Source organism: Balaenoptera borealis (assembly GCF_965194805.1).
Source record: "Balaenoptera borealis genome assembly, chromosome: 15".
NCBI classification, from domain to species: Eukaryota; Metazoa; Chordata; class Mammalia; order Artiodactyla; family Balaenopteridae; genus Balaenoptera; species Balaenoptera borealis.
In genome coordinates, this window is record NC_138871.1 from 85,241,133 (window position 1) to 85,268,879 (window position 27,747).

Below are 27,747 nucleotides of genomic sequence, written 5' to 3' on the forward strand. Positions count from 1 at the left end.
ATGTATTTAACCCCCCTGCTGCAGCAACCCTGGGAAGAGGTGTTACTACCCTCCATTTATAGAGAAGGGAACAGGCCCAGAGAGGCCAAGTGACTTGCCCACGGCTTCGTTATTAGTTAGTCGTGACCTGGGAGATGAAGCCAGGTTTCCAGAGCTGGGTCTAACCCTTCATACTGCTCCACGCTTCGTGAGGAGGGAGAGAAGGGCACAAGTAGTTCTCACTGGGCAATCGCGGGAGGCTTCCTGGAGCAGGGGGCCATGGGCAATGGAGGGTGGGTGGGACGTCCCCAGGCAGGGGAGTAGGTAAGGACAGCCAGCTGAGGAGACTTCTTTGGCCAAGGCCTGGGGGATAGGAGGGTGGAACTGGCCTCTGCGGTGAGGAGGGAGGCCTTGCAAGATCCAGCCAAAAGCCTGCCAGACTTCTCGGGAGCTAGAAGCAATCCTCCATCCCTGCTGGTGGCTCTCGTTAGGACGTCGGTGCTGAGTCTGGTCTGTCCTTGTCAATCAACTGACAGCAAGACATGTCCCCAAACACCTCTCGCTGAAAGGGCCTTTCTCCCAGGTTGTGGGCTCAGGGGCACCTCTGCCGTGCAAAGTGGGCTCCCCCTGGGCCCAGGAAAAGGGTCAGCTTAGCCAGGCCTGGGCAGACAGCCGGCCGGCCTGGGAGCCCTGCTTACACTCTCCCTACCTGCTGGACGACACCTTCCCCGCCCCGGACCTCAGCATCCCCATCTGTAATGGAAATGGTTACCGCAGCCCTTTGTCACCTGTGATGCCGGTGACCTCACCCAAAGCTGACTCTCCTGTGCATCTCGCTGCAGGCGAGGTATCTTTTCGCATTGGACCCCTCCTTTGATCATCAATAACCCCGTGAAAGAGGCAGGGTGGGATCAATTATCTCCATTTTCTCAGATGAAGGAACTGAGGTTTGAGAGAGAGAAAGTCGTCAGCCCAAAGTCGCTGAGTCAGTGAGTGGCGTGTCCTGGTCTGGAATCCCAGCTCATCCCTCTGCGGCCACGAGGCCGGAGACTGCAATCAGAATGGTGTCATGTTCTGATTCCGCTCGGGGTCCCTGGCCAGGGTGTCCCTTTCTGAGTTCTCCTGTCACGCCACCCTCTGCCCACCCCCAGGGAAGAGTCAAAGGGCCCCCCTAAATACGCCGGAAGTGACTCCCCTCCTCTGATCTAAACCCCACATCCGCATTTGGGCCACCACACTGGAGGCTTCTAAACTGCCCCATCATTGGGGCCATCCTGCGGTTCCCACACTGCCCATCCCAGGGTGGAAAGCTCGGGCAAACTTACAACCTGACCTCATTTCCGGGAGAGATTTCTTTAACCCAGAGAAGCTAAGCCTAGCTGGCGCTGGGCGTGGGGGCGTTCTCAGGTGGGGAAAGCAGCCTCTTGGGGCCGGGGTGACTGCATCAGCAGCGGATTCTCGGGGTAGATGCAGCGGGACCACAACTTTGGCCCCTGGTGGACAAACACCAAGTCCTCGTGGAGGCCGAAGCCTTTGTTCCAGAACTCTGGGCTCCTTACTTCCCTTTGCTAGGCCTCCCTGCCTACAAAGCGGGGTAATAACCCTTCCCCAGGCCATCCGGATCCAACGGGACAGACGAGGCAGGGAGAGAGGGGAAGGGTGTGGGGTTCTAGGTGGCGACGCAGACCTAGATTTCCGCCCTGGTTTTGCCACTTACTAGCCTAGTGGCCTCGTGCAGGTTACTTAATAATAAATTCTATTCACCTGCTAGGATTGTTTGGGGTCAAGGGGGGTTAATTTGATAGAAAGCACTTTGAAGACTGCTGAGCTCCCCAGGGAGCTGCTGTGTTAGGGGTTATTGTGACAAGGTCCCAGCAGCCGAACAAGCAGAGGGATTAAGGCTCTGAACAGCGTGATGGTTCAGGGCCGGACAAAGGCTCAGGGCACGAAGCCCTTCGGAGATGCAGACGCTAAGGACGGGGTCTGGGTTGTAGGGTGGCAGAAGGAGCCAGGGCCAGATGGGGGTGGGTTCTGGTTTGGGAGGAGACCTTGAGCTGTGGGTACCCTTCGGGGTAAGCTCCAGGGAGGGGACCAGACGTGAACGGTCGTTGGATGAGCAGGGAAAATGCCCAGTGGCGGTAGCTGAGAGCCTCTGCAAGGCTGCCTGGGCCTGTGCGGAGGGCTGTATTCTGAGGCATCGCCGTGGCTGGCTTCCCTGCAAGACGCTGGTCCTGGGGGAGCTGTGCTTTGTGAGGTAACAGACGAACAAGGTGGGGGCTGTCGTGGGGGGGAGAGCCCCCGAATGCTCGAGCTTTAGGGCGCAGGTGGAGACTCGAGAAGCCCCGAGATCCCCCAGGAGGAGAGTAGGCCTCCCCTCACCCGGCGCTGCCTCCCTCTGTGCCTCTCGGCCACCTGGTTCCCTGCCTTCTCTCTCAGGCCTGTCCCAGAGGGACAAACATTTCTGTAGGTTGTGGGCCCACTGTGTGTCAGGTCTGGACATGGACACGGGACCACCGAGGACGCAGACTCGCTGAATTCCCTCGACAGCTCTGAGAGGAGGTGTCATGACCCCCGTGTGCCCATGAGGAAGGGGAGGACTTGGGGGATGGGGATCTGGCCGTCGCCCGCTCTCCATGTCGCCCAGGGCCCTGGGGCTCTGGCCCAGCTCTCCCAGCAGGCCCTGTCCCCTCATGCAGCAGATCCGAGGACAGCTGGGGATGCTCAGGGTTTGTGGCCTGTCCAGGGGGCGGCTCCCACAAAACCCTTCAAAGGCCCTTGCTCTGGCCCCTGCTCCCGTGTGCTACTTTAAAAAAAATCTAGAATGAAAAAGAAGAAAGTTTCTATTTTTGATGAGACACCAACGAAATGAAGGCTTTTAAATTATTAAAATCCGGAAATAAATTATTTATTCAGGTCAGCCTTTCATTTCACGCACATTAACCCCACCAGCACACTGTCACGAATTTGCTGAGTGTCCTCGCAAGTCATTTACCCTCCAAGGACCTCGGTGTTCTCTTCTGTAGGATGGGTCGGGGGCCGGCAGGGGGCTGGGTTTCCCAGGTGCTGGAGGAGCCTCCCGGGAGGAGCCCAAAGACCAGCCAGAGCAGGCCTGTCTGTTCCCTTCATCTCTCTTCATCCTGTACCCTTGGCCTTCATGATCAGACCTTCCCTGAGCAGCTCAGGTGGGTGGGAAGGGGAAGAGCTATTATTAATAATAATGGTACTATGTGCCAGCCCTGCACAGTGGTTTACACATCCAACTTATTTATCCTACAACAACCCTCTAAGGTGGATAATATTACCGTCTCCAGGTTACAGATGAGGAAATTGGGCACCGAGTAGTGAAGTGCCTTGCCCGATAACACCCAGCTTGGAAGTGGCACAGCTGGAGTTCAAGGGCAGGCAGCCTGGTTCCCGCACTGACTGCTGCAGCACACGGCCTCACCTTGGGTGTGAGTGAGGCCCTTGGGAACCTCCCGAGATGACTCTTCTTGCAGGTGCCGTGCCTGTTCTCTCTGCTTTTGCACTTGCTGTTCCCTCTGCCTGGGGTGCCCTCCCTGCCCCAGGCCAGCAAAAATGTCACCTCCTCCAGGAAGCCCTCCCATCCTCCCTCTGTGCTTCCACAGCATTCTCCCACTTCCCTGTGAAAGCCCTTACCCGCCGAATCGTCCTCATTTACACACCTGTCTCCCCACCAGACTGTGGCCTTCTTGAGTTCAGGGACCGTGTTGGATGAATTTCCACAACCCCAGCACGGTGCCTGATGTAGACCAGTTGGTGTTTGTTGAATGAATGAGCGAGTGAGTGTTTGAAGGGACGTGACTCCCTTGCCCGTGGGGGAGGGTTGCGGGTTGCCTTACAACCTGGCCCTGGGAAGACCCCTAAGTTTGCCATCCCTGGCATCCCTGAGATTGTTCTCCCACCAAGAGACTCACCAAGAGAAGACATTGGGTTTCCATGGCAATGGAGTTTTTTCTGCCCGAGCAAACATTTCCACAGAAATCCCAATAGATGCCAGTGGGTGCAGTGGGCACTGCCCCTCCTCCCACATCCTGCACCCCTCCTGCCTCCGCAGGGCTCTGAGCCCAGAGCCAGCCCTTCTCCTTCTGTGGGTTTCCACTGGGTTTCTCTCAACCGCCCTATTTGAAGCTGCTTGCCGCCGTGCCAGCTTCGCCCCACACCCTCCCTGGGTGAGGAAGGGGGTGCCCTGGCCCCAGGCTGTCGGCATTAGGGAGTCCAGGCCCACCATCCTCAGACGGGAAACCTCGGCCCAGGGCGGGGAAGCAGAGGACTCCCAACCACTGCCCTGGCTTTGCGCTGCCGTCTGCAAGCCCCTCCTCCCCTCAGGCATGGGCGCCTGCACCTCCCCCTCCCGCAGGGCCCTGGGGTCAGGGGGCCTCACAGGGCTCACCTGGCAGAAGCTGAGAGGCCTGAGAATTACAAGGTGTCCGGCCTCAGACCCTGCTGAGCACCAGACCCACTGCCCTGCGATCCCGGTTGAGCCTCTGGGGGTGGGGAGGAAGAATGGGGCAAAGGCACTTGGTGGTAGAAGCTCAGAGAGGTCTGTGGCTTTCCTGAGGACACGTGGCAGAGTGGCAGAGGCAGGATCTGAGCTCTGGTCTCTCTGGTGACAAGGCCAGCCTCTACCCACTCTCCAGCCAGGCGGGAGCCCCCTTTCCCCACCTAGAAACGGGGTAGACGGCCCCTTCTGGAAGCATGGGCAGAGCGCCTGGTGTGCATGTGGGGCACCGGCTGGTCAGTGGAGGGTCCAGCCTGAGGACTGAGAGCTCGCTTGGCCCTTGAGACCATCAGACCATCAGAGAGGCGAAGTGACTTCACCCAAGCTCACAAGTGGTGGCCCAGGGGACGGATATGGGACCTGTCAGACTCTGACCACTTCCGTCTGTCCACGTGCCCCCCCGCACGGCTGTTTTCCCAAAGCCAGTTATTACCTTTCACTGCCAAGTCCCTGCTCTGCTCTCCCGGTGGGCTTTGCCTCAGCTCTGGACTCGGCACAACTGCCGGTGAGGGAAGAGGGCCAGGGGTGCGTGGCCCTGAGGCAGGGACAGAGGCCCCATGGTCTGGCTTTGTGCAGCCAGCCGGAGACCAGCTAACAAGCTCAGCGTTTCGTGCCCAGGCCTGCCACGCGGGCAGCTGGTCCTGCCATCCAGGACCACCTCAGTCCCCCCCGGACCCCAGGAGTCTGCCTCCCAGCCCGGACCCTCAGGCGCCCGCCCACCCTCCCTCCTGTAGTCCGTGGATCTGTGCTTGGGCCCATGGTGTTCCGCCACCCACACGGAGCCGGCCTCCCAGGCTGGCATGTCGAGCTCTCATCGCCATGGCAACACTCACCACCCCCGCGCGGGACCACTGTGCTCAGCTAACCCGCGGCCTGTCCCCTGCCACTGGCCACCCATTTGGGTCGGGAGACACCCACACACCCGCTCGGGCCAAGACTCGGAGCTCACTCATGTTCCTGCCTCGCCCACAGGCCAGAGTGACGGTGTGCGTGGGTGTGCACGTCCGACCCGGCGGGGGTGTGCACAGGCGCACGTGTGCACACGTGTAGGCGCAGGTGTGGGAAGCACCGACGGCTCCTCCGACTCCGGTCTGTGGGGCTTGGGGGCTGCCGGCGGCAACGCCTAATTGTGTGTTGTGAGTCCTCTGGGTGGGTAGTCTCTGTGTGCCTGCACCTCATCAGGTGAGCGTGTCCGTCTGTTTGTCTGTGTTTGTGTCTCGGCAGAGGCCAGGGAGGGGAGGGAAATGTGTCAGAGATTCTGGACGACAGCTCCTTTCACTGCATTTCTCCAACCGCTAGAGAAAGACACCCTCTCCTCTGGCCCGTTCTCCTAGGACATTCAGGACCCAGCAGTGGCTGATGGGGGCGACCCACTTACCATCTTTGCTGGGCTCTCCCCTGGGGCCAACAGTTACACTGGACTTTGGCCCTTGGAATCCGCATAATCTTCTCTTGAGGCAACACCTGATTCCATTTTCCTATGCAAAACACAGAAGCTGTAGAGAGGGGCCCGGGCAGGACATTGGGAGAAGGGGCACGTAGTCTTGGTTCTGTTGACAGCTGGCCCTGTGACCTTGCGCAGGACACCGTGCCTCTGGACCTCAGTTTCCCTGTCTGTCAATGATTTCTTGTGGACTTTCTATCCGGACTATCCAGAATTCCATCAAATGGCAACTGTCCCAATACATCTTCCTCTCGTCTTCATGACAGCCCTCGTGGGTCACCTGTTATTATCCCTGGACGATAAGGAGAAAACTAAGCGCAGAGGATGCTGGTGGGATGGGGGCCCAGCCGCATCACTCTGACCAGAGCCCTTGCTCCTTCTCTCACCCACTGCCCCCCGTGCTCTGCCCACAGATTCCAGGGCCAGGATGGGCCCTCCGTGCCACCTGCCACAGCGCAGCTAGCCCCTCACGGGCACCAGGGCAGGGAGCTGCCACTGACAAAGGGCATCCGCCGGCCCTGCTGGGAGACCCCTCCTCACCCTCGCTGTGGACAGGGCCAGATATCAAAGAGGAGAGTGTGGGAAGGCAAAGGAAAAAGACAAAGCCGTCAGGCTGCCCTGCGCTGGTGAGTAATGACGCATCGAGTTCCGAGATCGACAGGCAGGGCTCGGTTCCAGGGCCGTGTGCGGATGAGCCTCGGAGCTGGCGCCGGCAGGCGGGACGGGCCAGCGGGCGCTGGGTCAGGTGGTGGAGGAAGGCCCCGGGCTCCGTGCGGGGCAGTGGGGCAAAGCTTCTCAGACGTCCCCACGCAGACCGGTCACCGGACACTTGTTCAAATGTGCGTCCTGGTCCAGCAGGTCTGGGGTGGGGTCTGGGTTTCTGCATCTCTAACGAGGTCCCAGGTAATGCTGCTGCTACCCATGGTCTGGGACCGCCTTTTGAGTGCCTGAGTGTGGGCTGAGAGGTCACACGAGCCGGGTTTGAACTTGGATCTGGCCCTAATTCGTTGTATGAGTGAGCATGTGAGTTCCCAAGTCAGCAGGCGTCCGTTTCCTCACCTATAAAGTGGGGATCATAATAGTGTCTGCTTCAGGGAGGCGGTGGTGAGGGTTCAGAAGTTAATCTATGTTAATCTGTGTCAAAGTCCGTAGGTGGTGCTTGGTAAGTGTGTTATTATTCTACAATGCCGGGCTGGAGAAGATGTGCTTTTCTGCTGCGGAGAGTGGGTCGCTGCTAAGTGTTAACTGGGGAGTGACGTGACCGAAGTCTCACTGGAAAGACTTTCTCTGGGCGCTGCTGGGAGTTGAGCTGGAGGTGGCGGCCGGGCCTGGGGGAGCCGCGTGCGGCTGTCGCAGGAGGGGTGTGGGTGAGAGAGGAAACGGAGTCTGCAAATGGTGGATGGGAGGGACGGAAGGAGAGAAGGGGCAGGAAGGACGGACATTTCCGAGGCAGATCTAACCGGAGGTGGCCTGGGAGGGCCTGGTAGCTGGCATTGCGGTCCTTGGGTTCTGCTGTGGCCGCTCACCACTTCCACTCCTCAGCCCGGCCCAGCTGACTCTATTTGACTATATTTGGGAGCACAGCAGGCAGAATTCTGAAAGAGGCCTGCCTGTTGGTTTCAGCCAGTCTGGACACCGTAACCTTGACTCCAGCTATCGGGAAGAACCCCCCTGCTTAGAGAGCTATCTGTAACAACACGTTCGGGGGATTCGTAGGGAGTGACCGAACCAAGCTCCAGAAGGAAACATAAGAGTTTGTGCATGTGGGTATGAATATGTACACACATCAAGAGTATAACAGAGTGGGCCTTCCCTGGTGGCTCAGTGGTTAAGAATCCACCTGCCAATGCAGGGGACATGGGTTCGAGCCCTGGTCCGGGAAGATCCCACATGCCACGGAGCAACTGAGCCCATGCGCCACAACTACTGAGCCTGCGCTCTAGAGCCTGTGAGCCACAACTACTAAGCTCGCGTGCCATAACTACTGAAGCCTGCATGCCTAGAGCCTGTGCTCCCCAACAAGAGAAGCCATCGCAGTGAGAAGCCCGAGCACCGCAACCAAGAGTAGCCCCCGCTCGCCGCAACTAGAGAAAGCCCGGATGCAGCAACGAAGACCCAATGCAGCCTAAATTAATTAATTAATTAATTAAATTTTTTAAAAAAGAGTACAACAGAGTGAATTTTGTTAGCAATTCCTGCTTTTTCCCTTCAAAAGAATTGAAGGCAACTGTAGCCAGTGTGGTGAAACAGGTGTTTTCTCTTCTACATGCAGCCCTGTTCTGATGTCCCACATTTTGTTGGTCCTGTCCTGGGGGTGTTTCATTCTCCGTAAGTCTTGGGCCCCAGCTAGCCTACAGGGGCCTTTTGTGTGAATTAGGGGAGAGTGTCCCCTCTGGAAAGATACAGCCCCATGGGCACATAGTGTGGTGAGTGGAAGGCAGACTGGATTCTAGTCCCCACTTGTCCCTCAGGTGGGCGCCCTTGTGCAGTGGACAACCTGCACAGCTGTATGTGCCGTCCCTGCACATGGACCACACAAGCTGTTGAGGAAACGGACACTGTAGAAAATTCTTTAACTGTAGAAAATGCTTTATCTGGGCATCAAGCTCAGCCCTTTAGCCCAGGTTCTTTCTTCGGGTGATTTCTTCTGGGCCTAGGTCTCCCCTTGTTATTCTCTGCACCCTGCATCTGCTGGCTTTAGGCTTTAACTCAGGGAAAGGCTGCCTATTGCTGCAGCTCCCTGGGCTGCTCTTTGGGGCGAGGGCCCCGTGTCCACATTTTCTTTGTTGACGGTATTATCTCCCCAAGACGGGTGTTTAAAATTGCTTCGGGCTGGACCAATGATTCTTATGGGGGGGTCTACACCGAAATGGAATTATTCTGTTGTGCAAGGCCGTGACTGCCTATTGTAACACCAGTAAACATCCCCACCATTCAGAAGGGTTACTCTGCACCTCATGCCAACATCATGCCAGCCACAAAGGGAAACCTTTATTCTTTTCTCCAAACTTTCTATAATGCCATATAGCTTTTACAACATGAAAATTTTGACTAAACTAAACAAAACATAAACAAATACCCTTTTGGGGTAGGGTTGTTTAACCAGAAGAGATCTACCTAACTGCACCAGAGTTGTCTAGAGCCAGACTGCCTGGGACCAAATCCTATTCTGCCACTTATCAGAGGTCATCTTGGAGGAGTCATTTAACCTCTCGGTGCCTCAGTTTCCTCATCCATAAAATGGGGATAATAATAGTACCTACTTCAAAGGCTTGTTGTGGGGACAAAGTGAATATACGTAAAGCTCTTGAAACCACTCCAGGAACATGGTCAATGCTGTGGGCGTGTTAGCTCTTGCTCTGGTGACCAGACCAAGAGGAGAAAATGGTCAAATGCCTTGTTGAAATCCTGATTCCGCCTCTCTCCAGCCTTCTCTGGTTTCCGCACTCAGAATCTATTCCAGTGTCTTCTGGGTTTGTTTTACATATTTTCTAGTGTCTCTATTGAAGCTCCCAGGACAGTATCCGTCACTTTGTGGCTCTAATGGTAGCCCGTGTCAATCTGCCCAAATAGAAGCGCTCCTGGCAGGCAGGGACTCCCCCCCTTCATTTTTGCATCCCTCATGGCAACAAAAAGCCTGGTACAAAGCCAATGCTGGATCAAGGACGTCGGCGAGTCGGTGGCTGCATGACCAAGGGCATCCTTTCTCGTCTTCACCCCCCAATTCCCTCCTGGCACCAGTAGGTCCTCAACAATTTTGTTTGAATTGGACTGAATTTATTCTGGAAGCTTGAGACCACACACCCTCATTGAATGGGTGTCTTGGAAGCCCTGGAAGGTTATGGGATTTTTTCCCAAAGGGTGCAGTAAAATCCTGAAGGCGAAGTGGTCCTTCTGCCTTTCCAGATGGACTGAATGCGAGGTAGAGATGTGTCCAGGAGTCTTCCACCCCCTGCAAGATGTTCCCAAGTAGTTGGCAGAGACGTTTCACATTTAGATTACCCTGCTGAGATACCCACTGCCCACCTTTCTGGAAGCATCTAGAATTTCTCTCTGGTGCACTCTTCTTCTAAGTGATAATCCTAGAAACCCATTCCTTTGTCTTTGGCAATAACAACCCAATTCCCAGGACTCCAAATGGAAAATAACAGCCTTAATTTCCAGACTCCTGGGGGGAGGAAAAGCCAGACAGAATCCTTCCAGCTGTTAAGGTTCTGTCTGCACCAGGCCAAATGCATCAAGCCCAAATGACTACTTGAAGCGTTATTAGAATTCAGGTTGCCCCATCATCACAATTCTCTCTGAGCTGGGAGGCTGGGGGAAAAAAAAAGGCAGATTGTGTGCCGTGTGCAAAAGCTGGACCAGGGAGCCTCTGAGATTAACTACACCTGGTGAATCCAATGTCTGGGAGCCCCGGGGAAGTGCTATCTGGGGGAAGCATAAACCAGGCTCCCCAAAAGGAAGTAGAGATGAGCTCCATTCCACTGTGCAGACAAAATTAATGCTGCTTATCAAAGCCCTTCCTCATCAATATAAAGTTGGACTTCTATTAGTCACCAAGGGCCATTTGACTAGATGCAAATGGCCTTACCGAGCTGGATGATTTTAGCGCAACGTCTGATGGAGGTTCTGGGGAGCAGACAGCCCAAGCCAGTAGATTTAACAAGCACTGGGGCTTTTTCCTTTGGCTCTGAGGCTAAGCTCATTATCCAAGGAACAAATGGAATATGAAGGCTGCATCGGCGCTACCAGAGACCATAAGAAATTTGCTATGAAACAAAGTTGGTGCATTGTTCAGCTGTGCAGAGAAGAAACTTGGAAGCAGAGGAGGTAAAAACAAGGGTGGAAACCCAGTTACACGGCTCGCTCTGTGCTTTTCTGCAAGCTCATGTTCACATCTCTCACCTTTTCCCACCACCTGGCGCTCAGCCAGAACAGACTTCCTCAGACAGTTTCCAAAGAGCCCCCTCTGACCCCCATTGCACTAAACCATCCTAATTAAGAAGCAACTCCCAACCAAAATGTCCAATTGTTTATTCTCACCTTCACTCTTTAAGCAACAAACAAGAACCACCTGACATCTTTCTTTCTTAATTCGTATGCCTCAAACTCGGTCAACTCAGTACCTTCTGAACTGCTTCTCTCTCCCCACTCTCCCAAACTCGCTCTCCCTCCTGTGTTCTCTCTTCCAAAGCCGGAACCCGCGGAGCCCTCATAAACCCCTCACTCGGTCAGTGCTTATCCATCCTGCCTGCGCGGGAGGGTCACCTGGGTCCTTTTAGGAATTACCCGTGTCTCCTACACCACCCAGACCAATTCACTGAGACTGATTGCCGGGCCCAGGCGTCAAAACCCCTCCAGGTGACTCTCTACTTCTCTTTACTTGCCCACCCGGGCACCAGGTCACGTAGACCTTACCTCCTGGGCTTTTCTCCTCTCTACGTCCCCTCCCTCCCGCCTCTGCCTTTCCTGTAGACAGTTTGCACTTTTCACCTGGATTATGACAATAGCATTCTAATCAGTCCCTCCCAACCCCAAGTCACACCTCTCTGCCATCTCTCCTCTATTTGCTGCCAGAATGATTTTTCTCCAGTGCACAACAGATCTTGTCACTGCCTTTCTCTCCCTCCCTACCTTCCCCCCATTTTCTAACCATCCACTATGACCAGGACCTCTTCTAGGTCTAGAGGATTATAGGGTGGAACAAAAAGACATCTTAGTCTCTGCTTTCTTAGAGATTATATTAATATTTGCTTGGAGGAAATGCTAAATATCAAACTATATCAGTAGGTTTTTTGTTTTTGTTTTTGTTTATTTTTGCTGCGCTGCACTGCGCAGCTTGCAGGATCTTAGTTCCTGGACCAGGGATCGAACCTGGGTCACGGCAGTGAGAGCGCCGTGTCCTAACAACTGGACGGCCAGGGAATTCCCAGTAGTTGTTTAATAACAACTATGTTGTTATAAAGCAGAAACTAACACACCATTGTAAAGCAATTATACTCCAATAAAGATGTTAAAAAAAAAAACAAAAAAAAACTGTGGTTCATACCTGGAAGAAGTAAGGGGTAGTATGAGAATGTTTTCCCTGCTTAAAATCTCCCAGCAGCTCACATACTAAACTCCTGGCTGAGGGTTAAAGCTCAGCTGTTCCCATTCTCACTGTGCTACTTAAGGGCCGTCTCACCAAACAGCCCCTTCTCTGAGTACACAATGCTCTCGTACCTGAGCCTCTCTCTGCTGCCTGGATTTCTTTCCTCCACTTCTCTCGTCCAACTCAGATGTCACCTCCTCCAGGAAGACTTCCCTGATATGTCCGGCATGGATTAGTTGTCCTTACTCTGTGCTTCCAGACCTCCTTCTGCCTTCCATTGTCCTTACACTTTCCCTATCACATTGTAGAGGTCTGTTATGTGTTATGTATCTGCCAGGGCCCCTGAACCACCATTGGACTGGGAGTGCCCCAGAACAGGACAGTCTTTTAACCATGCTCCTAGCACAGGGCCTGAAACACATTCAGTGAATGAATGAATGCAAAATAAAGCTAACAGTATCTGATTAGCGGGAACACTGAGAAAATTCTCAGGAAAGGGGGAAATTTTGTTTATTTATTTATTTATGTATTTATCTATCTATCTTTGAGACTTTACTGAAGTTCTGGAGATTGGGAGAGTGAGTCTCCTGGCCCCCTCTGCCTCTAACAGGAATGCTACAGTTGAACCCTGACAAGCTCTTAACCAGGATGTGAACTTAACATAACAGAAGGGAGTAGAAGTATTGGGCTGGAAAACCCTGAATGAACTTTTTGGCCAACCCAATAATACTCTAGTAATATTTGTGTCTTGGATCTCATATTACTACAAGTCATATTTATGATAAGTAAATAGACTTATTAAAAATCAAATCCAATCTAAATACTTCAGAAGCCTTGCTCCCTGGTTTCAAAGCCCTGTTGATGTAAAGAAACCCCTAGAATAGGAGCCAGACAGTCCCTTTATACTCACAATCCCTGACACGAGGTTACCACGTATGTGGGAGCAGTTTGTAAACCATGGGCACTAAACAAATGTCATTCATGAAATGCAATCCTAAAGCAAATAAGTAAGCACACCTCTTTTGCGTAATTACCCATGTTTAACCTTAGGAGTTGCTCACGGCCAGGAACACCTGTTGCCCTAACCCACTGGCTAAGTCACCCAACCCCAGGTTCTGCCACTTGCAGCTACACCCCATCTCTGCAGCTGGTGGGCCTGACCTCAAAGAATTCTGATCAGGTCGCAGTGACACAACGTCCGTGAGAGGTAAATTGAGGATTATTTAACGAAACTAGTATCTAGAGGTCAAGAGGGATAGGAGCCCAGTGGCCCAGCTGGTGTCACAGAGGCTGCTGAAAGGACACAGGACGTCAAAGGCAGGCCACCGAGGGCAGTGCTTCAGGTCTCCATCTGTGTCTGGCTGGAGGACCTCAAATGTAGTCACGATGGACAAGGCACAGCTGTGCGGACCAGGCCAACCTGAGCGTGAGCCCCAGCTGCATCCCTCCATCACGAACCAGCTCCATGGCCATGAGCATGCCGCAGGGACTGGGCCTCCCTTTCCTCGCCTGTGATAGGAGAGACTAATACCGCCTGCTTCCTGGGGCTACCTCGACAGGAAACAAGAGAATGGCGTGGAGGCCGGCCTCCGTGCGGGACCACGTCAAAGGTCCAGTCTTTCTGTCCGGTCCCTAAGAGATGCGGGCGGGGGAGGGCACTGGAAGGGCAGCCATGGCTGAGGTGGGCACTTTAATCACAGCTCTGCTTCTCACAGCCCGTTGAAACAGAATCTGTGGTTACGGCCTTGGAGATTTCAGCTGCCCTCCCGGGCGGATGCTCCAAATCTGTTTCTCATTCGACTGATTTCGGAGATGCTGCTAATCGGTCGCTATGGTTTCTTTATTTTCTCTTGACAGAGAACAAATTAAGCCGGCTTAGGAACAGTTCTTTCAATTATGTCCCAGCGAGAGAAAACGTATGAGGAGGAGCCAATGCTTGGAACTAGGAGGAGCTGGCCGACCCCAGAGGCAGCCTCGTGTCTTCAGGAGGACGGCTGCAAGAACTCTCCGAATCCACTGCCAAACCCGGGGACACAGCTGCAGCCCCTCCAGCCAGCCCGGTGAGGACCCACTTCCTGAACACCCCTCCCCAGGCCTCCCAGTCTCCCTCTTCATGCATTCATTCAGGACCAGATACTGACTTGATGCTATTGTACCAAGAAAATAAATAGGGCGGGCTGGCCAGGGAGTATGGGCGGGGGTGAAATCTTCAGTAGAGCTGTGAGGGAAGGCTGAGTGAGGAAGCGACAGCTGAGTGAAGGCCCGAGGGAGTGGGGACAGAGGCAGGAACTACTGTCTTTGATGAGGCCAAGTCCCTGGGAATGGCCTCGTGGAAGGGCTGTCCTTTTGCTCCCTGACTGCTGAGGACTTAACATGTATTATCTCACTAAACCTGAGACCCTGCTGAAATCTCCATACCAAGGGGGAAGCGGGGGAAGGGATAAATTGGGAGATTGGGACTGACAAATACACACTACTCTATAGAAAAGAGATAACTAGTAAGGACCTACTGTGTGGCACAGGGCACTCTACTCAATACTCTGTAATGACCTATATGGGAAAAGAATCTAAAGAAAGAGTGGATATCTGTGTACGTATAACTGGAGCACTTTGCTGTACAGCAGAAATGAATACAACATTGTAAATCAACTATACTCCAATAAAAATTAATTTTAAAAAGTAAAATCAATAAAATAAAAAATAAAATCTCCATTTCCCAGGGGACTGTGATGGGGGACTGAAGCCCAGGCAGAAGAGGAACCGGCTCACGGTCGCCTGCCCAGTAAGGAGCAGAGCTGGGATTTTACACCTTTAGCACAGCACTGCCCCCAGAGCCTGGGACAACACACCTCCTGACTCCCCATGCCCGGATGCCGCACCTGGCAGGCAGGAGTGGAAACCTCTTCTGGTTGAGGTTATCAGGGAAAGCTTGCTAGAGGAAGAGGCACGTGGGACAGACCTTGAAGGCTGTGTAGGATTTCAGTGGTCAGAGATAAATGAGGTACAGGGAGAAGCGGACAAATACACGAGAAAGGCCTGTGCGGGGCAGTGAATAAGCCCAGTACCGGGAGTCGCAGGGGAACCGAGCAAGGAAGCGGTGGGCCAGAGTGGGAAGGGCTTGAGCGATGCAGACACAGCAGATCCAATGTTGGTTCCGCATCTGGGCTTCGCTCCCACTGCTGCCTGAGATCTCTCATGTCTGTGAACGGTGGCAGCTCCCGAATTTCCACAGGAGGGTTGCCCTGGCCTCCACCTGCCCTTCAGTGCTGCCACTGTCTGTGGGGAGGGTTCTGTGCCCAGACTCGCCCTAAACAAGGACCGGTACCTTGGAGCATTCAGGTCCAGGCAGGCCGGGTTCAGAGGAGTCTGAGCGCCTGCGTGGGGTTCAGTTCCCCTCCTCTGCCTTCCTTCCCTCACGCTCTCCTTGCTGGGAGCTGGGGTGTGGACAGGTGTGTAGTGGCACAGGTAACAGCAAAGGTAAAAAATAAAAGCCAGCTGTGCGTGGGCAAATTGGGAAAAACAAGGAAGGTTAGAAAACGTGGTGTCCGGGGTCTGCACGGGGACCTGCGGAGGGCTGGGCGCGGCCTGGGTCCAGATTTCCTGAAGATGGAATTTCGGGGAGCAGGTGTGATCCTGGACTGATAACGTGGCGGGCAGTTCTGGGGGTGGATGGGGCTCAGGGGCAGCCCTGAGAAATGTAACTCAGCTGTCTGTGCTTGAGGGGCAGTAGCGTACAAGAACCAGGAATGGAAGAGGAGGGGGCCCTGGAAGCTCATCTCCGGTCATCTGGCGTCGACACCATAGCCTTGTGCTGCCGTGGGCAGAAAACCTCTCGCTTTGATGAACTTGTCATAAAGTAATATTTTTTTTGTCTCCCATCCTGTATTAGTTTTCTAACGCTGCCGTAACAAAGTACCACAAACTGGATGGCTTAAAACAACACAAATTTATCATCTCACAGGCTGGAGGCCAAAAGTCCAAGAAGCGTCCCCTTTCATCTTCACACGGCTTCTCCCTGTGTGCATGTCTGCCTGTGTCCAAATTTCCCCTTCTCATAAGGACACCAGTCATGTTGGAATAGGGCCCATCCTACTGACCTCATCTTAACTAATTACAACTGTCATGACCCTGTCTCCAAATAAGGTCACATTCTGAGGCGCTAGGGGTTAGGGCTTTGTATTAGTTCTCCAGAGCTGCCATAACAAAATACCACAACTAAAACAACAGACATTTATTTTCTCACAGTACCTGAGGCTGGAAATCTAAGATCAGGGTGTCGGCAGGTCCGGTTTCTCCAGAGGCCTCTCTCCTTGGCTTGCAGACAGCCGTCTTCTCTCTGTGTCCTCAAGTGGACTTTCTTCTGTCTTTGCATTCCTGGTGCCTCTGTGTGTCCTAATCTCCTCTTCTTACAAGGACACCGGATTGGATAAGGACCCACAGAAACAGCCTCATTTTAACTGAATCACGTCTTTAAAGGCCCTGTCTCCAAATACAGTCACATTCTGGGGTGCCAGGGTTAGAGCTTCAACATGAATTTTGGGGCACAATTCAGCTCATATCAGGCTTTAACGTATCTTTTGGGAGGGACACAGTTCAACCCATGACATATATCATGTAGCACGGTCTCTTTTTTCCTTCGAGCCTCAAACATTTTCTCAGCTCCCATCCTGTGCCGGGTCCTGTGCTAGATGCTGGGGATACACAGAGAGAAGCCAAGAACCAAAGTGCTGTCCTTCAGGAGCCCCCAGTTTGCAGGGGGAGGCAGGCCGGTCATGATTGTGGCACAGGTGATAACCCCAAACTAGAGGCCCAAGTATAAGGGGCTATGAGAGCCCAGAGGGCCAAGCTAGCTCTACCTGGGTCAGGGAAGGGCTGGCTGGGAGTCAGGGCTGCGCCTGCAGACGCTCTGAAGCACCAGGGAGCCTGGTGCATTCCGGAAACTGCAGGTGGTGACATGATAGAGCACAGGGGGTGGGGAGCGCGGGGAGAGGAGTCCAAGTAGGTCCAGCTGTTGGGGTTTAATGGGTGACCGCAGGCCTGGGAGTGAGCTGGTCTGATTTGACAGGTGATCAGAGTGTTTGTTTGAATGAGTGAATGAACAGATGAATAAAGAGATGAATCCATTAGGCTCACAGACCATGCTAGACATTATAGATAATTCAGAACAAATGAAAACAGCAGCCAGTCTCCCAGAGGCCAGGAAGATTAAGTCCTGTGCCCAAAGTCACTGTGCTAGGAGGGGGCAGAGCCGAAATATGAAACCACACGGATGGGACCCTACAGGCGGCCCTCTACACTGTGCTACCTACACAGCCTTATTCGCCACCCGGATTCATGTAAGACCAGTGCTTCACAAAAAAAGCCTGTGAAGGCTTGGTCCCCGAGCAGGGGTAAGGGCAGGGGATCAGGAGGGGAGCGGGAGTGCCCCTCTCCCGAGACAGTGCCACTCTGTGTGCTCATGGCCTTGGGCTGGCCTCAGCTACCACTCTGACCCACAGCTGCTTCCTCGCTGTTGTTTCTAAATTGTGGGTCAAAGGCCTTTCTCTGGGGCCTTTTCAGGCTCCTGTGCCACCATCCATCCTCAGCTTTCCTTCTCCGCCCAGCACTCCTGCAGGAGCCCCTCCCGCCTGCCCTGAGCTCCCACAGTCCTCCTGGCAGAGCAGCATGGCCCAGAGCTGCGTCTGCTGTGACCCCGTCAGCCTGGATAGCATCTCCGACAGGTTCTCCTGGCTAAAGCGTCTCTTCTGGCTCAGAAGCCTGCTTCTCTCCCTGCAGGAGTCTGCTCTGGTCTCCATGCCCACACCGTCTTTCTCTGAGCAAGGGATGCCCGGCCTGACAGAGTACCTCCTGCCCTGGCTCCCGGTCCCTCTAGCTGGACATGCTCCCGTCTTTCCTGGGATCCGTTCTTCCATCCTGCGCCCACGTACCTTCGTCACTCCCCAGCCCGCCCTCCCCTATCCTCCAGCGTATAACTGGATCTAGCAAAGGAAAGGGGTTAGTATTTGTGGTAATTACACCTCACGTAGGCATGTGCTCTAGAGTTCATACGTCTCAGGTGAGACTCACCGCAGTCCTGTTAGATTCATGGGCTCAAAGAGCGCCGTGCTCTGTGTGTGTGCACATGTGAGGGGTAAAGAGAATTGATGTTCACTGAGCACCTACTGTGTACCAGGTGCCGTGCTAAGCCCTTTCCTCCATGCATGTGTGTACATGGGGGCAGGTTCTAGCCTGAGCCAGAAGAGTGCCCTTGCTACTCAGAGCACACTTCAGAGACTAGAGAGGCATCTTCAAGACGCACCTGTTTGACAGGAGGGATTGAGGAACCCCTGGATCCTGAGGGAACACCAACTAGGCGGGCAGGCTTGGCCCGGAACAGAACCCGGTCTTTGGGAAGGACTGACTCCAAGCTGGGGTGCAGTACAGCTGCTCAGCGTGGCCTCCAGCCCAGGCTTTGGGGGCTCAGGTGTGAACCCCGTGGAGGTAGTGACCTTGAGGAAGACCCAAATGTGCCATGGTCACTAACAGTTCTTCAGGGCCAGAGCCAATATTGCTTTGGTCCCCAGTAGAATGCCACAGAGGGCAGGGACACTGGCCACAGTGTGCCGACCACCCCAGAGGATGAGGCGCCGTCTGCCTCGGCACTGGGACCTCCCACCAGCAGCCCCAGATGGTGTCCAGAGGGGGAGGAGCCTCTGGGGGAGGGGGAGGGGAGGAAAGGGTCCGAATGTGAGAGACATTCAGGGGCTGGGAGACAGAGGAAGACTGGGCACCAAACATCGCTGCGGGCAGCCCGAGTGGGCACTGACAGATCTCCTCAAAGGGTCTTGAAAGGTGTAGGGTGCAGGGGCTCTTACAAGTGTCAGGCAGCTGTGGTTTAGCACGCAGGGCCTGGCCCAACTGCCAGCTGGCTCATTTCCACAGCGGACCCAGGACATGGGCATCTTCCCTTCCACTAAGGCTGGGAGAGGCTCTGTCACCTGTACAAGGTCACTGGTCTGACAGGTGGGCAAGTTGGGATTTGAACCATTTGGAGGCTTAAAGAGAAAGAGGAAATTCTATTTTTTTTTTATTAGTGTATAGTTGATTTACAGTGTTGTATTAGCTTCTGCTGCACAGCAAAGTGCTTCAGTTATACACATACATATATCCACTCTTTTTTTAGATTCGTTTCCCATATAGGTCATTACAGAGTATTGAGTTCCCTGTGCTATACAGTAGGTCCTTATTAGTTATCTATTTTCTATAGAGTAGTGTGTATATGTCAATCCCAATCTCCCAGTTTATCCCTTCCCCCCGTTTTCCCCCCTCGTAACCATAAGTTTGTTTTCTACATCTGTGACTCCAGCAATCCCATTCCTGGGCATATATCGGGAGAAAACCATAATTCAGAAAGATACATGCATCCCAATGTTCACTGCAGCACTATTTACAATAGCCAGGACATGGAAGCCACCTAAATGTCCATCGACAGAGGAATGGATAAAGAAGATGTGATACATATATACAGTGGAATACTACTCAGCCATAAAAAAGGAACAAAATAATGCCAACTGCAGCAATAAGGATGGACCTAGAGATTGTCATACTGAGTGAAGTAAGTCAGACAGAGAAAGACAAATATCATACGATATTGCTTATACTTGGAACCTAAAAAAATGGTACAAATGAACTTATTTACAAAACAGGAAGAAGAAATTCTTGAATAAACCGTCCTAGGCAAGGCCAATGAGCAGGCAGATAGTCAGAGAGGCAGGACCCAGAGAGGAGAGAGGTCATCGCTCAGGGTCTGGAGTGTAAGCTGGGCCAGCCTTAGAAGCCAGTCCCCTCCGTCCTGAAGGGGAGCCCACCACGGTGTGCAGATTCCATGCTGCCATCGCTCTGTCTGGGGTTGGACCCGTGAGAACCACGACAAGTGAATGAACAGACTTAGTGAGAATCCAGGCTCGTGCCAACTAAACAACCGTGTATCCCAGACGCTTCCCTTTTTTGTCTGTCTGCTTTTTTCACTGTGAAATATGCGCTTGGTTGTCTCTAAGACGTTTTTTTCCGATACGTCCTTGTGGAGGTATAACTGACATTCACTGAACTGCACACATTCAGGGTGCACAATCTGACGAGTTTGACATATAAACACCCATGAAACCATGAGCACCAAAATGTCCCTGTGCCTCTCCATCACCGGTCCCTCTCGTCCCTCCCCACCCCTCCATTTCCAGGCGGCCACTGGTCTTCTTTCTGTCACTGCACATTAGTTTGCATTTTCCAGAATTTCAAACAAATGGAATCGTGCAGCACGTGCTCTTCTCTGGCGCTGGCCAGGTGAGGTCTAACTTTTTAAGGAACCGCCAAGCCGTTTTCCAAAGTGGCGGCACCATTTCCCTTTCCCGCCCGCGGTGTGTGAGGCTTCCAGGCGCGCCACGTCCCCGTCAGCCCGCGAGGTGCCCAGGCTCGTCCACCTCGGCGCCCCGGCAATGGGCACGAGGGGGTCCCTCACGGTGCACCGTCCGCGTTTCCCCGGTGACCCGGGGGTCGGAGAAGATGCCCGCTGTCACTGTCTGGTTTGACCCCACGGCTGCCCCGTGGCTGGGCGGGCTGACCCCGTCAGGCACGGAAGCAGATCCGGGTCAGAGCCCGTGCTCGCCAGCGGCTGCGCGGCCGAGCCACCTTCGTCGCTCTCGCTCGGCTCCTGTCTCCGGAGCCGGCTCGTCCTCCGTGACCCCATGAACTCTGAGCCGCCGCCGGGCCTCCAGTCAGGGCCGGGGCGCGCGAGCTTCTGGAAGGGATCCGTCTGCGGGGCCGAGTCAGTCAGGCTCCCCGCGGCTCCGCATTCAGGAGCAGCACACACGTCGGCGCTTAGCACGGAGCGCGGCCGGCTGCCTCCCTCCTCGGATCAGTCCGGCTCCCAGGCTCCCCGAGAGAGAGCCGCCTCCACCGGGCTGTGCCGCCCCTCCGCGGAGAAGGGCTCCCCCGCCGCTGCGTTTCCTCACAGCCTCCGGGCTCGAGAGCCGGGCCTCCTGGAGCTCAGGCCGCTGGGCCATCTCCGGAGGCTGCGGGTCCGCAGGCCCGCGCGGCCCCGGCGTCCTCGGGGTGCAGATAGGCCTCCTCAGCCGCTGGGCCACCGCAGAGCCGGCTGGTGTCCGAGGAGGAACAGCGGTCGGCTGGGCCGAAGGCCCCCGAAGGTCTGAGGGAGATGCAGACAGGGGGTCGGGGAGGTGGGAGGAGAAGGCCCAGGCGCCTCTCCCCAGCCAAAGGCCTCCTCCCTGCGGCAAGGGCTCAAGACGGAAGGCGAGAGGTGTCCATCTTCAATCAGATTCAGGCCTGGACCTTTAAAATTCCTGGACTGAGCCCACTTTATCAACTAAGAGCCCCCAGAAAGGCCACAGGACTGGTGTGTTCAGAGGGGACCAGGGAGAAGGGGACAGAGGGAGGAGACGCTACCTGGTGTTTCCTCCCACGAGCCCAGCTCATTCGGCGTGTTGGGCAGCTTTGGTCTGAAGGAACGAGGCCAATCGAAGAGCTCCTGACAGGTGTGCCCTGGTCTCTTAGCTGCGCGACTAGCCTGGCTGGTTAAGTGGTGGAAGGATGTGACCCAGACCTGTCCAACTCAAAGCTCCCACGTGTGTCTGCCTCAGAGGGAAGCTTCCTGTGCAGTAAGAGGAGAAGGCCATGAATGCAACTAAAATAAAGCAGGATTAAGTAAGTGCTACCATGAAACCCACAAGCTGGAAGCTGCCCGAGAATAGAAGAGGAAGCCATGTCTGAGAGTGGTGGGGAAGAGTAGAAACCAGGGAAGGCTCCCCTGAGGAGGTGGCGTTTACACTGGGCCTGGAAGGGAGAACGTCAATAAGCAGAGAAAGGTAATAACTTTTCATTGGTTTTTAAAAAAAATTTTTATTTATTGACTGATTTTTGGCTGTGTTGGGTCTTTGTTGCTGTGCACGGGCTTTCTCTAGTTGCGGCGAGCGGGGGCTACTCTTCGTTGCAGTGTGTGGGCTTCTTATTGCTGTGGCTTCTCTTGTTGTGGAGCATGAGCTCTAGGTGCGCGGGCTTCAGTAGTTTCAGCACGCGGGCTCAGTAGTTGTGGCTTGCGGGCTCTAGAGCACAGGCTCAGTAGTTGTGGCGCACGGGCTTAGTTGCTCCGCGGCATGTGGGATTTTCCCAGACCAGAGATCAAACCCATGTCCCCTGTGTTGGCAGGCAGATTCTTAACTACTGCACAACCAGGGAAGTCCTTTCATGGGTTTTTAATTTACTTCTTCCAGTAACTCTCCCCTCATCCCCTTTAATGGACTGTATTGGGAAGGAGCTCGAACAAAGCCGGGCCTTTCCTTATCTAGATTTTGCCATTTCACATGAAAAAAAAAAAAGAATCACCTCTAATTTTCCTCCTTGGGAAGCTTTCTTCTAAAACACTCATCTGTTCAACACCTGTTTATTAAGCACCAACTACATACCAGGCACTAGTAGCATTTCATGGTTTAACCCACTTAACCTCGACAATCCTTTGAAGTGGGTACCAGTATTATTCCCATTTTACAGATGAGGAAGCTCAGGGACAGAGAGATTAATTGCCCAAGGCTCCTGGTGAGTAACTGGCAGAGCTGGGGTTTGGGCCCAAGTAGTTGGGCTCCTGAGTCTAAAAGCTGGACCATCACCCTCTATTGCCCTTTCTTTAATAGAAAAACTCAGGGTGACTGGCCATTTGGAAAGGAGGAGAAAATGTGCCGCCACTATTCGGATGGTCTCCCATAAACTGACGCAATACTTCCCCATGTCTGAGGCAGCTCATTCTGTGCAACCACAATTAGCTTCACGGCTCCAGCTTGTGGTCAAAGCATCTGCTCCCACCACTTATGGGGCTAAATTATCAGAAGAGGAAAAAACCATACAGCAGGCGTGGGGCAAGGAAGGGCTGGTCTCTCCCTAGGCACCAGGAGCCGCCTGGGGAGCTTGGGCTCCAGAAAGGCCTCTATCACAGGCCAGCTTGACTTCCCCTGAGGGACCTGGAGGGCCCAAGGGATGAATGAACCGACACTCCCCACGGCCACCCTAACATGAGTGTAGCTGGTCATCTCAGCCTCCCGTGACCTCTCCCTGGCCCAAATGCTCCACGAGGTCCTCCCAGCCCTAACCCCACACACGCGATCAGTCGTCCGGCTTCTGCCACGCCCCCTGCATGCTAACCTTCCTGCTCCCACTCCATCACCTGAGGCCCTCAGCATGTCTCACCTGAACAGTTGCAATAACTTCCTAACCAGTTTTCCTGTCTCCAGGCCCGCGACGCCGTAAATCATCTTCCAGCTCCCAATTCACTTCTTAAAGTGAAACTCACTGTATTGCTTCCCCACCTCAGGAGCCTTTGGTGGCTTCCCAGTAACCTACCGAAATAAGCATTAACTGCTCAACTTGGCAGTCAAGCTGGCACGCGTCCATCCCAGGCCACCAGCCTTCACCGGCACAGAGGAAGCGAGAACAGTGTGCCGTAGGCTTAGGGGTCAAGTCCTAGCTCTAGCACTTGAAAACAGCGTTACCTGGAGTAAGTCCCATAAAGTCCTGGAGCCTCACTTTCCTCATCTGTTAAGGGGGAATAAGAAACAACCTCCCAGACTTGCTAGGAGGAGTAAATGGGGAGATGCATGTAAGTGCTCAACACGTGTCCCCTCCTTCCCTCTGTAGAGAGGTGTCCACTGGCTGAGCTGCCTCTGAAGCAGGGTGAGGACAAGGCAGGTGGATTTGGCCAGGGGAGATGAGTTCCCCTCTGCGCTTTCATATTTACATAAAGAATTTCACAGATTTTTTCTGCAGTGAAATTAGATCCTGACACATATTCAGGGAACTCCCAGCAGGTGTTTCTCCAAGAACAGAGAGTATGGGGGGGACCCACCTCCAGTCCATCAAGGCCCCAGGCGCGGAGTCACCAGCCCGGCCCAGACACAACCGGCACCATCAGGAAAAGCAAACAGCATCAAAGCCACGAGGAGGCCATTTACAGAATTAATGGGGGCGGGGAGCACAAGCCTGGGCCTTTCCCACGTTGGCAGTAGAGGTGGAAGGTCTGATTTGCCCAGGAAGACACGAATCGTGGAGGAGCCAGTGCAGATCACCTGGCCTCAGCAGTCCTGCCCTTTTTGTGCCACGAGCCCCTTTAGTAGTCTGGTGGCTGCCAGTATTATTTTTTAATGAATGAAATAACATACATAGGATTGAAAAGGAAACCAATTATATTGAAAGACAGTTGACAGAGAATGCGCAGTATGGTAGCATAGGAGCGTCTTTAGGGAAACATTAGATAACAAGATAGCAGCAGACGTCAGCCTTGGTTTGACTGTGTGATGATGCACGTACCCTAGATTTGGAGCCGTCCATGACACCTGTCATGCTATCTGAACATACCTGTGACTGCACTGTTGATAAAGACACTAATAATGCACTATTAAGTGCTTTGGTTTGTTGCCCACATGTATGATTGAAAGAAATGCCAAATTTCAGTTTGAGATTAGGGAAAATACAGCTGCATTTTTTCTGAGTTAGGTTATAGAAAATACTGGAGCCTCTGTTCTGCTCTCTCTCCGCATCTCGTGCACGTATGCGCACACAGGTATCTCACTCTGGGCGAGCCAGTTGCCCTGAGAGACTCTACGTGGAGTCTGGAGGTGCTCAGGAAGGAACTGAGAACTCCAGCCAATAGCCACTTGAGTGACCCTCTTGGAGGTGGGTCCTTGAACCCTTTCAAGGCTTTCGATGATGCCGGTCTGGCCAACAGCTTGACTGCAGCCTCGTGAGAGACCCTGAGCCAGAACTACCCAGCTCAGCCACTGCCGGATTCCTGACCCTCAGAAGTGGTGGGAGAGAATAAACTGTGGATCAGTAGATAACACATCAGCCTCTGATTTCTCACTACCCCGCCCGCAGCAGCCCCGAGCACTCAGGAGTGCTGGGCCACCATCCCCGTGCGCACCCAGCACATCCAGGCACAGGCAGACATCGCTAAGGACCTCTGGAAGTAACCGAGGACGGGCGTCTTGGAGGGATGCTCGGGGCCTCCAGGTGAAGGCAGACCAGAGAATACGATTTGCTACAGAACGGTACTTGTGATCATTTTCGGCAGGTGCTCTCTGGCCAGGGAGAATACGAATCTCACATCTGCTAAGTGCACTTCTCAGTGTAAATTCTCCCAGAGGTAAATATTATGAACTTTTAATAGAATCCAGGTTTACCTAATATTTATGGAGCACTTACTAAGTACTACGTACCTAATCCTTACAAAAGCCCTGTGAGGGGTGGCTATTCATCTCACTTTTGGATGAAGAAACTGAGGGTCAGAGGTAAAGGAATGTGCCCAGTTTCAAAGCTGGTGAGTGACAGAAAAGGAATTGAAACCCAATGTCTTTGGATGTTAAGTGGCTTTTCCACCATACCACGCTGCTTCCCGCAGGGCAGGAGGGGTCAGAGAGAGGGTGGGGACGTAGCACAGCCCTCCCCAAGGTGCGGGGGGGAGGACGCAGCTCTGGATTCATCAGGATCTCTACTGGCTCCCTCTCGAATCCTCTCTTCTGCTGCAGGAAAGAAGACAGGAAACTCCCAGGAGCATGGAGGCCCGTCCACAGTGGGCTGAGGGAGTGGCCCTGGAGATCACAGCAGGGGATCCCCAAACGTTCAAAACATTTTTATTTATGTTAAAATAATACATTCACATAGTTCAAAAATTCATACTGTTATACCTTTTCCACTCCTGTCCTTCAACTAACTATTCCCCTTTCCCAGAGGCAACTAAGAAGCCCAAGGTTTCTTGGGTACTTGTATTAGTGTCCTCTTGCTGCTGTAACAAATTGCCACACATTTAGTGACTCAAAATAACACAAATTTATTACCTTTTAGTTGTGTAGGTTGGAAGTCTGACACAGGTCTTATTGGCTAAAATCGAGGTGTCATACATTTTAATTTAAAATTTAAAAAGCAGTGTTGCATGGTCAAATGTGGTATATACCTAATTTTAACCTACTGAAAATGTGCAACCTATTAATTGCCCTGCTTCATGACCATCCTTTATTTTTAAGGAAATAGGATGCATAGCATATAATAAAAGTAACTATTGCTTTGTGAAAAAAAGAAATCACAGCAGGGGGAAGGGTGGGATCCAGGAGGGAGCGTGGGACGCTGGTGTAGTGACGGGGATACAGTCAGATCCAATGTGACTTCAGGCTTTCCAAGAGCCAGAGCTGACAGCACAGGGGCTGCCTTGGAGGAGGGGCTCCCAGCCCGCAGGGCCTTCTGCCGGGGTGGGGAAAGGGAGGTGAGGGTCGCAGAGGACATCACCCTCCAGTGGGACAGGCTCCCCACGTTTTGAGTATGGAGACCCTTTTGAGACATTTTATAACACTGTTTTACATCAAAGCCCCTCGTGATGATGATTGTGCTTTTAGTATCCATCATCTGAGAAAATGTGCAAGGATGAAAAGCCATTATAAATTTAGTAATGCCTTTAAAAAGCTATCTTTTATTAAACACGACAGCTTCTACAGATGTGTTTAAAATAATAAGTACAGAGCCAGGCTTGGAAATATGCCAATCCCGCAAATATGTCATTCTCTTCCCTTGGGAAGAGAACCTGGTGGCAAACACATCACCCACCGCTGGGTACCACCAGACCAGAAGCCAAGCATCTCGGTGCTGAAGTGCTGCCCCTTCCCTGGGTGGTCCAAACCCGCCTCAGTTACTCTGCAGTGCCGGAGGTTGCCCCAGGAGAGCAGCTATTCCTGCAGTACATTTAAGGTTCCCAGGCAGCCCTCGACTAACTCAGGCCCCTGTGGATACCCTGCTCAGCCTGCCCAGCGGGAGAGGAAGCCCAGAGCCAGCTGGACTGGCCACCCGCTGCCATCGCCCTGACCCCTCTGTCAGTGCTCACTAGTGACTTCCCTGAGGCCCCTTTCAAGGCCGCCATCACTAACCTCTCCTGAGGTCCGTAGCGCAGAAGCACGTGTTCAAGGCCCCCAGGAAGAGGGGTGATCTGACTGACTGGAGAGATTTTTAAAATACTGGAAAGGCAGAGCCCCTTCTTTCTTTCTTTCTTTCTTTCTTTATTATTTATTTTATTTATTTATTTTTGGCTGCACTGGGTCTTCGTTGCTGCGTGCAGGCTTTCTCTTGGTGCGGCGAGGGGGGCTACTCTTCGTTGCGGTGCGCGGGCTTCTCATTGCAGTGGCTTCTCTTGTTGTGGAGCACAGGCTCTAGGCACGCGGGCTTCAGTAGTTGTGGCACGCGGGCTCTGTAGTTGTGGCTCACGGACTGTAGAGCGCAGGCTCAGTAGTTGTGGCGCACGGGCTTAGTTGCTCCGCGGCATGTGGGATCTTCCTGGACCAGGGCTCGAACCCGTGTCCCCTGCATGGGCAGGTGGCTTCTTAACCACTACGCCACCAGTGAAATCCCAGAGCCCCTTCTTAAAAAGAATGCCCTGGCTTCACTTTGGCTCGATCCTGGAGAGACCACCATTAAATTGTCCATATTTGTGTATTCATTTTGCGGAGACCCAAATTCAAACACAAATGCCCACAGGGGAATTAAAACCTTAAATACTCACGGGTTGTGGAGCGTATCCCCCTGGAATGCAAGGTTCCTGGTGGAGCAGGAGCCATGTGTGAGTTGTCATTGTATTTCCATGCCTGCCCCACAGCAAGGGCTCCGGACCTGTTGGATGGGTGGATGGATGGATGGATG

The 27,747-nt window shown here is 53.4% G+C and overlaps 1 long non-coding RNA gene across 3 annotated transcripts in view; it reads left to right on the forward strand.

The window, feature by feature from the left end:
• Positions 1–19,709, forward strand: part of LOC309612193 — a 78,897-nt gene extending 59,188 nt beyond the window's left edge. For 2 of the 3 annotated variants that reach the window (XR_014235038.1, XR_014235039.1), the window contains exons 3-5: positions 6,356–6,568; positions 13,891–14,093; positions 14,754–19,709. This is a non-coding gene — a long non-coding RNA (uncharacterized lncRNA). The remainder of the gene's footprint in view (positions 1–6,355; positions 6,569–13,890; positions 14,094–14,753) is intronic. The other variant, XR_014235040.1, reaches the window with a different exon arrangement.
• The last annotated feature ends 8,038 nt before the right edge of the window (positions 19,710–27,747 follow it).